This window comes from Trachurus japonicus, chromosome 13, assembly GCF_045865225.1.
Source record: "Trachurus japonicus isolate A0001 chromosome 13, Traja_1.0".
In the NCBI taxonomy this organism is placed as follows: domain Eukaryota; kingdom Metazoa; phylum Chordata; class Actinopteri; order Carangiformes; family Carangidae; genus Trachurus; species Trachurus japonicus.
This window is the reverse complement of record NC_140919.1, coordinates 30,148,239-30,161,070: the sequence shown is the minus strand read 5'-3', so window position 1 is coordinate 30,161,070 and position 12,832 is coordinate 30,148,239. Positions and strand designations below refer to the sequence as shown.

At 38.9% G+C, this 12,832-nt stretch overlaps 1 protein-coding gene across 3 annotated transcripts in view; it reads right to left on the bottom strand.

The window, feature by feature from the left end:
- The window catches only part of cntn5 (contactin 5), a 106,746-nt gene extending 94,893 nt beyond the window's left edge, over positions 1–11,853 (bottom strand). For 2 of the 3 annotated variants that reach the window (XM_085795885.1, XM_085795887.1), the window contains exon 1: positions 11,319–11,853. The gene's annotated coding sequence lies outside the window, so the exon portion shown is untranslated. Of the gene's footprint in view, positions 1–11,314 lie in introns of all 3 variants that reach the window. The other variant, XM_085795886.1, reaches the window with a different exon arrangement.
- Between the last annotated feature and the right edge of the window lie 979 nt (positions 11,854–12,832).

The following is a 12,832-nucleotide window of genomic DNA, read 5'->3' as shown; positions in this document are numbered from 1 at the left end:
TTTGAGTGTTATGTATAGACAAAGGGCAGCAAACTTGTCCAGAGTGAAAAAGCTCACACAGCAGAAGAGAAATGTCTTGAACGAAACCATGTCATATTAAATTTTCAAGTTCAATTATTAATATATGTAATCATTTATTAATTTAAGCATGCCAGTTGGATATATTGTGTCCTACTGTCCTCTAAACGGCAAAAGAAAAGGCAAAGAAATTAGCAATGGTGAGCCATACAGTATAGAAAGCCACTGATGGTCCAGGCCAGGGACCTGTTAGCTAACTATCATCTCAGTGAACTGGCGTCCAAATCCTCCACAAAGCTTCTCTAGAGCATCTATGAACTTTCTATAAATGCTCTGCTTTATTCTGGGTGTCCTATCAGAGGGGAAGAGCAGGCAGGTCCCACAATGTGGTAAATTTACTGGCTCTAAAATGGGTCATGGAGCTACATCTGCTCATGCCCATGCTCAATAAAATGTTAAGGCTAAATTGTAGATTATGCAATGTAGCATGATATGAATTACCGGTACATGTTGCAGGCCCTTAATTCCTGTTATGAAAATATTTTTTCTCACCATTAATGAAACATATTTACAGTGCGACACCTGGAAATGTGTGAACTTTGCGTAAATGTGTCAAAATTGCTAAAAGCATCTGGTTACTTTAAGATCCTTGTAGAAGCAGTAGTATATAAATAATTCTCAAACATCTTCTGCTGGTACAACCACAATAACCCAGAAATATCTCTATGTGATATTTTTGGACAAAGAACTTCTTTTATCCCGACTGTGAAAAAATGCTGTGTTGGGATCCCAAACAACAGTGAATGTATGTGAAGCATTATATAGATCACATTTACATACAGGGTACTGTATTTTCTATCTGCTTTACATCTGCGTACTGTACATAGTTTTAGAGAATCATAATGTTCACCAGCCTGGACTACTGCAGAGAAATACACACACACACACACTTTGAGGACCTGATACTTTGCACTTCATATTTTCTCCGTTCACATAAAACAGCCGAACACAGGTTCTGTCTGTCACACAATTATTCTTTTAATGAGCCCTGCTGAAAATTGAGATTTAATGAGTATGTGATCTGGCACATGAGGGGACAATCTCAAGGCTCATTGTTGGATTTCTACGAGTCAGGTCAGCACAGTTAAAACACCCACTTATACATGATGTTACTCAGTTAACAACAGAGAATGACTGACTCCTTGAATTAATCTGAATCCATGGCACCAATGATGTTTTATGATGTTAAAGCACCAATCATGTTCACGGCTGCAGCTTTTAATGGTTGTATCTGGATAGCTATACACAATAATATATAGATTATCATCAGCTAAGATGCAAAACACAAATTTAAAAAAAATAAAAACAAATCTGTGCTCTCTGTGTCTTTATACACAAGGTTGTTTTTCTGCTAAATGCAAGTTAGAATAACAAATGAAATCAGAACTGTAAGCTGTAAGCCTTTTGCTTATAGCTCAGACATTTCAAACTCTTATCAGCTGGAAATTACAGCTTTCTTCTCAAAGAATTTCTCTCCTGTATGTTACAAAATCTGACATTATGCCTGAATAAGACATGTTTACCACTGTATTAGGGGTGTAAGAAAATATTGATAGGGCATAATATTGCAATATTTTGAACGGCGAAGCTGTATCGATACACGGACGCCAAGGATCGATCTTTTATTATAAATTGCAAAGGTGAATTTAATGTTTTGGTACTTTAGTCCACTAGATAGTGCTGCTGGAGGCACCAGAGAAAGAGATAAGGAAAGAGCAGTCAGTGTTTAAATCAAACATACTTATTTAATAAAGTGTAGAATGTGCCACATAGCGACAGATACTAATCCATAGCAAAGCTTCCCGTTACAACAAACACCGGTGAAGTGTGCTGGACAAGCTCTGGTTTCTATCTATTCTTCCAGGAGAGACCGTGACTGCACCTGGAGCACCGCTGCTGAGGCTTCACCTCAGGCGGCGAAGCACCGCGGGCGCTGCAGACCAGCTGGAGGAGCTAATGCTACATGAGCCTACAGACTCCACTAGCCGACAAGCTAACATTAGCTGGTGTGGTTGTGGTGCGGGATGCTGTGGTCGTTTCCACTCACCGCTAACGAAATGGGAAAATCCACAACTGTTACTTGTATGTGAGACGGATGAATGTCCCTTACTGCTAGTGTCTGCATTTGTGTTTTGCATGTGTGTGACTGCAGCCTTTATTGCCAGACACAAAGTGGAAGCGCCAGAGTGTAAAAAATGATGTCAGTCTCAGATAATAAGGTTATATTTCATTTTCAATTTAACATTTTTATTTATATGTAAAACTACTTACTAATTTTCTTTTACTTGTAGTGCTGCAGCAATCCACATGTTACTGTAGTATTTAATTAATTTGAACTAGTAGGCAATACAAACTGTTCATTTTGTCAGATGCATATGTTCGCCTATTTTGCATTAATAAAAATGATTGAAGAGGTAAACAGACTGAGAAGTTTATCTTTTTAGAAAACACAGATGTTAACAAAGTTTTATTTTGGTGATTAATTACTATTATCTGATGTAAATAAATATGCCACCTCGGATTGTAATATGCATAATACATTCTTAATTCGTCAGTGAACTATGTAGAATATCGCAATATATCACAATATTGCACAAAATTTGGATATCGCAATATTGTATCACAGCGTGACTCAAGTATCATGATGCGTATCATATTGTGAGGTGACGTCCTTGCCAATACACACCCCTAAGCTTTGTTGTACACTCCCAAAGTTCTTTACAACATCCATTAGATAATGAAATAGCAGTGGTTCAAGTGTGACACCACCTTACAACATACTAAAAGCAAAAAGGAAAATGAAAAGATTGGCTTTTCAGACTCTTTTTAAAAAGTCTTGCTTTGATGGTAAAATCCCTGTAAGTTTGCCAAGATGATTTTTATCCATTCTGAATTATGCTGGTGTGAATGCAGAATATAGTAAAATATAGAGATGCACACTGACTGATTGGTGGAAAGAGGAAACTAACTATTAGATCTGTAGTGAAGTAAAGGTTGCATCTAACAGCAATAATGTGACCTGATTTTCCCTGCACAAATCAAGGGGCAGAAGTTGCTATGGTAACTATGGCCCATAGAATTAAAGCTGCTAAAGGTGCTTTTGGGAAAAGCATGCAGTCGCTTCATTCTCTTAAATTACTTTTCATAGAAAAGTGATAGTATTTTTACTGCGTGGTCAACTCTGAATATTCACTACTGAAAAGCAGCACACAAACAACCCCATAGATGTACAGTACAGTAGCTACTGTATGGTCCTCTGTGTCACATGCTCATTCCCAGTGCGCTGCTGTAGGACACTCCCATGGCACATTTGTGGCAATGATATATAGATCTAATTAATTCTCATTGTATTTGAATGTGATCACCACTGTCTGGTTCCCCAGGTGATCAAGTGCCTTCATTTCTTTAATGGAGAACACGGTGACTCTACTTGTTAGCAGCCAAATCTGGGATTTCAACTTTATATCATTTATTAAATCGATTTTCATTAGTTACGATGAACAAATTACAGATAATAGTGGTGTTAAATCTGATCATGATACAGCAATACAAATGTGATCAATGGGGAATTGAAATCTCAATCCTCATTCAAACTGCATAGAGTAAAACACAAAGCTGATAGCATTGCATGAAAAGGCAACATCATCAACATGGATTAAATAATTTAACTTATCCTCCTGCTGTTTTGACATTACAAAAGCTCATATGGATTTGGCTTAGTGTGTGTTTAAATCACAAATTAAAACTACTGTTTGTACAAATAAAATATGCCTGACACGTGTAATTAATAAACTTTAACTTATCAACACAACTAGAGAAGACCAATAACTGTATGGTGCATCTTTACTTCAGCCCGCTGTAGAAAAGTGAAGCCAAATTGTTGCCAAACCAGGGTCTGTGCAGTAAGTGACAGTGGAGCAACAGTATCAACATCCAAACTATATACTCACTTGATCCAATTATGGGTCAAATATGACTGTTAATCACTCCCATAGTATTTCTGCAAACATGATATACTGTAAAATCCATCACTTTCAATGACTCAAGTCTTAATAAAGGAAAAACAGGGACATCACACTGACAAAAGAGAAAAAGACGTTAAAAGAGAGAAGAGAACAGGCTTGTGAACAACTGGAGACCACTCTCTGTTCTTCCTTTGCAAGACAACTAATTAAACTAACTAGCTAGAGTAGGTACACGTGTCTGATCCACCCCACCTTACTGTGTTTGCAGCAGATGTTTTAAGGAGCTGCTTATTATAGCCACGGAGGAATTCAGCTTAAGCACTTAACAGCTGTATAAATGAGTGTTTTCAGTCTTTTCAGATGTGCCAAATATCTTCTGTTGTTTTGATCATTATGGACACATCATAGCAACATAGTTCTTCCTTTGCTGTCACATCTCCCATTACTCTGCCACTTGGTTAATATTTACATCTGATGATCAAGTGGACGGCAGGAAAATGACACAATTCAGTAGCCTCTCACCCGCTGCTCGCAGGTTGCTTATCTTATCATTTCATTAGGAGGTTATCATTTTTAAGAGACATTTCAAGAAGGTTGAACTTTGCTATGTGAATTAAAATATCAACCGTGTGAATTAATCACTACACACTGAAATTATTATAGTAGACAAATACAGAATTTAAAACAGAACTAAAATTACCACCTCGCAGTTGTACGCCTCCACCAGCCCAGTAGCAGTTAATTAGCATGTTATTTCTATTCAGGTTATGATCCATAATAACTTTTGAGTGGTCATAGTGACCTTTGACATTTGTCTGGCAAACTTTAATCAATTCGCCTTTTTAGTGTCAGGGAATGTTTTCACTAAATTTGAAGAAATTCCCCTGGAGGCTTTGCTAATATCGTGATCACAAGATTGGGACGGATGGATGGCTGACCAGAAAACATAATGCCGCATGTCACAGCTGTCTGTGGCACAGAGGCATAAAAACACCAACACTGCTCATACCAATGTCTTTATCTTATTTGTAATATTTTAACATCTTTCTTTTTTTTCAGAACCACTTGCTAAATCACTGCATGCATAATGCTACCCACAGCAAGCTGACAGCTGACATGAAGAAATTGTGTAAAACCAAAAATCAGCATTCACCACACAATAGTTGCTCTAAAAGCTACACAGTGCAGTTTTCTCTCCTTCATTTCCTTTAAAATGCACGAGTGTTCCTGTTTTATCCCAATGCCTAATGAAGCTTCTTATCATCTTTATATCCAAAGGACATTTTACCGGTAAGTCCCACATTTATAAAAGGCATTCACTATGTATACTCATGCACAGTTTTCTGCTTAATATTGCCAAATCACATTCAAGTTGATGTGTCTGGTTAATGTATCAGATCAACATTTTCATCAGCAAATCAATGGGAGAAAACATGAAATCACCACAGATCAATCATTATTCTTCCAAATAGGACTGTTGTCAGAGCACTACAGACCCATACACAGGGAATTATATCACGTCTGCCTCGCTTGGGTAGAATAAGTGTAGTGTTTGTCACAAGAGGATGAACAGGGAGCTACAGCTAAGCGTAGCAGCCCTGTTAGTTGTGTTCTGACAGATAACTCCGTACACATTTCATCTCTCGAGAGAAAGGAGGCATGAGAGTGGAACACAGCAAGTCATCATGAGCCTGCAGGATGCATGACTTTGTACTGTAAGAAAGGTGACTCTAAAACACTCCTTCTCTGTTAATGTACAGCACTGCTGCCTTATGTTCAAAAATGCCCACTGGGTTGCAAGTGACAGCGCTGCATGGCTTCACCATGAGTAAGTGGATAAAGAGAGGACCCGTAAAAAAAAACACAAAAAAAAAAACAGTTTGACCTAAGGGGTTACTTTCATGAATTAACCTTTCTTTTAAATTCTGGGAAATTAACAATGCACTTACATTACAGTACTGTAAGGCATGTATGGTGAATAAATGAAGAGGCTTTGAAATGCTTTGTTTATGCACAACGTTCTGTCACGTGAGATGACCAAATATATTATTCAGGGTACCTCCACGTGTTTATTAAAAAGTAAGGGTTATGACAGGTGAAGATGAAGATTCCAACAAAAAAAAAAATATGAATGACGCAACAACACAAGATTTAACATCCAAAAACGACCTGGTCAGCCGGTGCATTATTTGTTTTTAGGACATACTTTTATCAGACGTAAGAAGCAATTTCACTAGCAAAGAGTATTGTTAACCAACAGGGTTTAAAGACATTTTCATTAGGGTTAAAGATCAAAATGTAACAAGGTAATTCTACATAATTAGGTATAAAAACAAATGTTACATGAAAATTCATTGATCTCTTGGGGTGTCTTTGATTTCTCTCGACACCACTGATGCTTGCGCAGAGTTGCTCTCTATGTTGACTTATTAAGATAGCACACAGCAGAGAAAGACTTGTAAAGAAAGGTTTGGGCTCCAATGAATTTTAAGCAGGGTAAAAAATTGCCCCTAACTAATTCTTTAGAGGGATCAATGCGCTGTCTGAGGTAATGAGAAACAGAAATAAATGTAGAGTACAAAAGAGGCTGCGAGTGAGATGCTCTTCTATGCCTCTGGCCTGAAAAAAAGAAAATAAACTGGTATTTGAATAGATCTACTGGTCAGAGATTAGGGTAAAAGAACAGACTGACACTGCTGTCTCAAGGAAAATTCATGCACAAAGCTGCCCTGTCCCCTTCTGATCCTATTTATTGTCTGCAACGCACAGTATTGTTTACCAATGCAGAAATAATCAACTAATGCTAAAAGATGAATCATATTTTTTGACTTTTTGAACCTGAAGGTCAAAAGTACATAAATAATTTGAGCTAATCTTTCATTTTGTGCTATCAGCATGATGCAGATATAGCCCTAGACCCTGTATTCGGCTGCATTTGACTCTCCCTGAAACCACATAGCCTGTTTTTACACCTTCATCTCACTAATCTGTCTAGAGCATGAGATTGTTAGACGTTTGGAAGATAAAAAATCAAAGAGTGTTGTGCTTCATCATGGCCCTGGTAGATAAGGCCCTTTACTGTCACATAAAATCAGGGGCTGCCTACTGAAAAACACTCCATCCTCAGGCTATTCCCTACCATCACCACTACTTTCTCTATACCATCTCCACAAATACTTGATGTTCACTTCACTGACAAACTATTTCCAAAGACAAGTCTAACTTCCTACCACCTATCAACACGTGAGTAATGTGACAAAAGTAAAACTCCTTTGTCTAAAGTGTGCTGGTTGTAGCTTTAAAAAATTATATGTAAAGGTTTGCTTTATTGCTTCAATAAAAGGAACTACTATTTCAGTAATGTGGATCTTTGTCCTGTATAATTTCGCTGTGATCTCTGTGTGAAAATGTGGTGTCTCTTGTCTCTTTTCTAATAACATTCTCATTTCCAGCAACTATTTAAATGCATACTGCCTTGTTCCATACATACAATTAATAACCTTTAACATTTTCACAAACGCCCATTTTAGCAGCGGCACAAAGGGAGCCTGCGGGTATCTGCCGATGACTTGCTCAAAGTTAACACAATGAGGACAGCACAAAGACAAACAGATACAGGGGCTGCATAATTAACTAACCTGAGGCTCTGGGATGTATTAGCTAACCAAAACAAGTTATTTCAACCATTTAGATTGGCTGCTAACTACCAAAGATTAAAGAGAGCAAGGCCTCGCGTTGATACTGCCACGTCACTCTTGTTAATTGCGTGACTGCTTATTTTATGTACACATATCTCTAGATAGAAGGATTAACTGTACAATCAGCTATTTGGATCAAAAGGGCCTGATCACAGCACGGGGATGACGATGATGTTGACACTTCTCTCCATGAGAGGAGTGCAAAACTGTAATCAAATTAACAGTGCTTATTTTTTAGTTGACACATGCATTACTATGACAACATCAGAGTGAGTTAAGATTGTCGGTTTGACTCATTGGACATCAAATCCGAGTCATTCATAACCATGACAGGTGGGGGAGGGTGCTGAAAGTCAGTCTTTCTTACACAGATGCTTTGAAGCAATTATATAAATTAAGTTGTCAGATGGGTCCTGAGGGACGTTTGTCTTCCAGGCTCTGCAAGACCAGTGGGCTTCCCTCACAAACAAAGTGCTAGATGGAAATGCAGTCAAGGAAAGCTCTGCCACTGTCAAGATTACCAACATTTCTCTAAAAGAATTCCTTTAATCTAACAAATGCATGTCATCTCAAATCTTAGAGGGGAAAGAAACGCTGGACATACATTCTTAGTCACTGTTGTGTTTTGGGAGCAGAATTACACCCTCGCGCTCTCTGAACACTGAAAAACATGTTTAGAGATTTCAGGATGCCCTGCTATTCCCCTGCACTTTCTTTTTGTTCACCTTTCTCAAGGTATAGGAATACCTGCACAGTTCTCTATAAAGCATGCTGATGCCTGCACAGCGGGATACCATATGACTGTCTTTGAATATCTTTGCTCGCATCATGTAAAAAAAATTTAAAAAACAGGCAACATTCTTCCGAGACATGCAGAGCACAAACTGTGATCTGCATTGCATTTCTTCCATTTGCACTTTATTATCCACAGATTTGTCAGTGAATATAGGACTCCCTTGGGTGCCATTGTCTTGGTTCTATCCCCGGCCTCTCTCTTGTCACTCCTGCTATGTTTTTTTTTTTTTTCTCAGTGTCCCAAGGGCTGTTGTCATTTTCAATTAGCTGTACCCTAAACAATATCTGTTGGCCCATGTCAATAATAATTTCTAAGAGGATGGGACAGCTGTAACTTCAAGACATATTCCATTTCCATCAAGGTTAGCTAATCTACTAATTTGCATCTCATCTCACACCTGCCCCCAAGTGGATTCACAAACATTTAATGCATGTATTGCAAAGCAAATAACTGATTTACATCCGATAAGGACAAGGGTAACCTCTAATTTGTGCAAAGTGAAACAGCCGCAGCTGTTCATTTCCTCCATCTACTGCTCTGATATGCAGGTGAAGCTCCTTTTGATTGGGACTGTGTCTGATGACTTTAACTATACATCTCTTGGCAAGAGGAACCATTTTCAGATTATCTCAGGAAATTAAACTAAGCAGTGGAGTGGGCTGGTACGACAATCATTTAAGCATATTAAGTCTCATGAAATATATATCTAGATTAACATTATGGCAAATTATAGCCCATTTGAAATCACGAGCGTGCCTTCGTGTTAGGCTTCCATCATTAAGTCTTAATAGACGTTGTATTATATTAACAGGAAACCATGGTAGCATTAGACCATAATATATGTTGAATGATTTTCTCTCAGATTTACAGTTGTGCAGGTAAGATTCAAAGAAGATTCAAAGTGACACTGTAAATTTGAATCCACGTTTAGTGTTCTTTGAATGGTTCATATGCAAAGCATCCTTGAGTCAAACAGGCTCCGATTCATTAATTTAAGCAGAATACATCCCCGCCTGATCTGTGAAATTATTTGAACTGAACGGAAAAAAGTCCACAGAGCAGTTTGTGTAGGAAAACAAAAGGATTTTGCTGAATCGGGTGGAATTTTACATCGTAGCAAAATTGAATATTGATTGCATCCATGTTGCAAACGATATCGTACAACTGGAGTACAGTGTATGTGACATGACAGTTGAAGATAGATGTGCTCAAGTCACAATCCTTCAAAGAATGTGAATGAAATTGTGCTCGAAGCAAAAAAAGACTGAGTGGGCTACTTTGCTGTGTGCATACTCCACTTTCACTCACATACACACACACAGTAATTCAACTTGAAGCCCTACATCTGCTGCATGCATCACAATAAGATTCTGAGTCTCATAATTTTTGAGATGGCAAAAAAACAAAAAAACATCAGTTTTTTCACAGAGAAAACTGTCATCACAATTTTGGGAAATTTCCAAAGCATATGTATTGTATAAAGTATATAGTACATTTGAACATAATAAATGTGTGACTGAAGGCGCCATGCAGACCACATACTGTAGTAGTTTATGTATTTTCAGAGAGAAACTGGTCCAAAGGTTCATGGTTTAAATCTTTGCGAGTCTTGAATTTTAAAGTGACATACTTATAGTGACTTTAAATTAGAAACCTGTCTTAAAATAGTATGATGCTGTTTCTTGGTGTCTCTGAATGGACCTGCATTATAAATGAAGAAAAACCACAGCAGCAGAGGGATACACTGACAGCAGACAGACATTTAAAGGTTGGACTCTCCTCTGGCAGACTTTATTCTATCTGCCACCACTTCGCTAATTGCTGTCATCGCACAGAAAGCCAGACAAACTTCAGGGGAAAAAAGAAAAAAACATTACAAAATAATATTCCTAATTGAGTAATGGCTTAATAATACCCTGTGCTCTCTGTGCATCCTCCAAACCCAGCCCTGAAAAAGCCAGATCAATAACATCAAACACGAGTCTGTGAGCCCCCAAGCCACAATGCAAAAAACCCAACTGTCACCAGCACAGTCAGATGATAGTATTATACTAAACATTCAACCGCAGCAAAGCCACAAAATTAGAGAACAAATTTGCATATCTCTGATTAGATAATTCCTGTGGGTCTACTTGTGCAGTAAGTGGTGTGTTAGATGCCTCCTGCTCTGCTAACCTAAAGATGCACTCCCAAAAACACAAAGGACCTGCCTGTGCCCTGAAAGGCAAGCTCCTTATTTGCACAAAATATTTTCATGGATTCCTTTGAATCCTCCTATCAAAAGCAGCTAGACCTCAAAGCCACCCCAGTGTGAAAACATTTCTAAGTCTCTCTTGTCAGCAGTGTTGAGGGTTCCTTGTGGGACACCTCTAATATGTGTGCTTAAATCTGGTCATATTATCCCAACTTACTCCAGGCATAATAAATAGCAGAACTGATTTACTTTTGGACTTTGTGGTGTGTTTTGGCATTTTGACAAACTCAGCTCCATGCTTTAATTCCGACTCTAAAGGAAAAGCCAGAAGTTATCAAGAGAAACATGAGGAGAAATAACCCAGGGTTGTCAATCAAACACGACACAGTTATCTAGTTACATGACAGTCTTTAAAACTGTTCTGCTCCCATGAGATGATTTTATCAAGATTTTTCTATCAGCAGCGCGGACACCACAACTTGTCTCTCTCTCTTTCTCCACAACCTGCGACCACTCACGCCGCTGTCACTGTATTATAAGCCGGAGAAAAACAGAGGGGAAACACGGGAGAAAAAGAGCGTACTCACGGAAAAACAACAAAAAAGTGGCCGCTCGTCTCACTTTTTCTTTCCTCTCTCAGGTGATTCCGGCTGTGGCGACCGCCGTAGCGTCTCTCCCTCCCGACCCAGGCGGCGGAATGGCAGCGCTGCACACAATATCCAGTGAAGTCCGGATCCTCGTCTCTGCCGCTCTCTATCTGGTTAGCCAGTGTAAACACTGCATCCTCAAGTGAAAAAAGGAAGAAAAAAATAGAAATGCAGAGATTTGTTTCTCCCCCTCTCTCGTTCTCTCTCTCTCTCTCAGCTTTTTTTTAACCCTCGGCGCCAAACCTTTTCTTCCACTTCAGGGAGCTTTACGCCGGTGCTGCTGTGCGTCGTGGTGGCGGACGGAGGTTTGATTCTGGTCTCCTCTCAGTCAGCCTCCACCGCTGCAGCCGGCTGGAGGCTCACTCTGCAGCGCAGCATCCCATCTCACTGGTGCTGAGGAGAGAGAAAAAAAAAAGGTGGGCCCCAGTTAGTTATGAGGAGTGGCATCAGTTCTTGACACTGCTGTGTGGTTATTATGCTCTGCTTTATCTGTTGCTTTGTTCCTCTACCGAAAATGGAAGATGGCAAAGTTGGTTTGGTATAAAGAGTGGGAATAATGAGGTATGCCTGCAAAAAAAGTGGTATGAATATGTTTCTGCCATTACTTAGATAGCCTATTAACATAGAAGGTGACTTAAGCTATTTTTGCAATTAAGCCATTTTTCCACACAGGCTAGCAAAGTGAGAGATAAACATGTTTAGCTGAAGATGCATTACAAAATTACATTGGGCGCAGAGTATCTTATGCAGACGTGTAATTATGTTATAGCAACTTTTAATTATTACTTATTAAAGAAAGTTATTGAGTTTACCGTAAGTTAGCTAATTTAAGTTAGCTAACGTTAGTTGTTCAGCTTCCGGGCAGGTCAGTTAGTAGCTAACATTGATTTAGCATGTTTACCGAAGGTTAAGCTAGCTACCGCTAAAGTCTTTGGTCCTGTGTTGGACAAGGTTTTCACAGCTTGTTTTAACAATGGTAACATGGCACAAAAGCTTTAAAAGAGAGATTTTTGCCGTCTTCAGCGGTACTAGCCTTAGCTCCAGATCTCCCTGTGTTCAACTCAGACGGTTCAACTGTGTTTAGTAAGTTAACGCCCCCCCACCCCCAGTGGTCAGAGAGTGTAACTACCGCGTGTCGTAAACAGTTGGAGGAGATCATTAACTTTTCTGTCTGTCTCATAGGTCTGTCAAGTCTTCCGGGGGTGTTCACTGAATTTAATTTACATTAATTATAATTCATTGTCATCATCAATGTCAGGTGTGCAATGTTGCTCAAGGATACAGCAATTCAATAATCAGAAAAAGTATAACTCATTAGCCTAAGTTAAAAAAAAACAAACAAATTAGCCTAATAGAAAATCTTTGTGTGTGTGTGTGTGTTTGTGTGTGTGTGTGTGTGTGTGTGTGTGTGTGTGTGTGTGTGTGTGTGTGTGTGTGTGTGTGTTTGTTTGTTT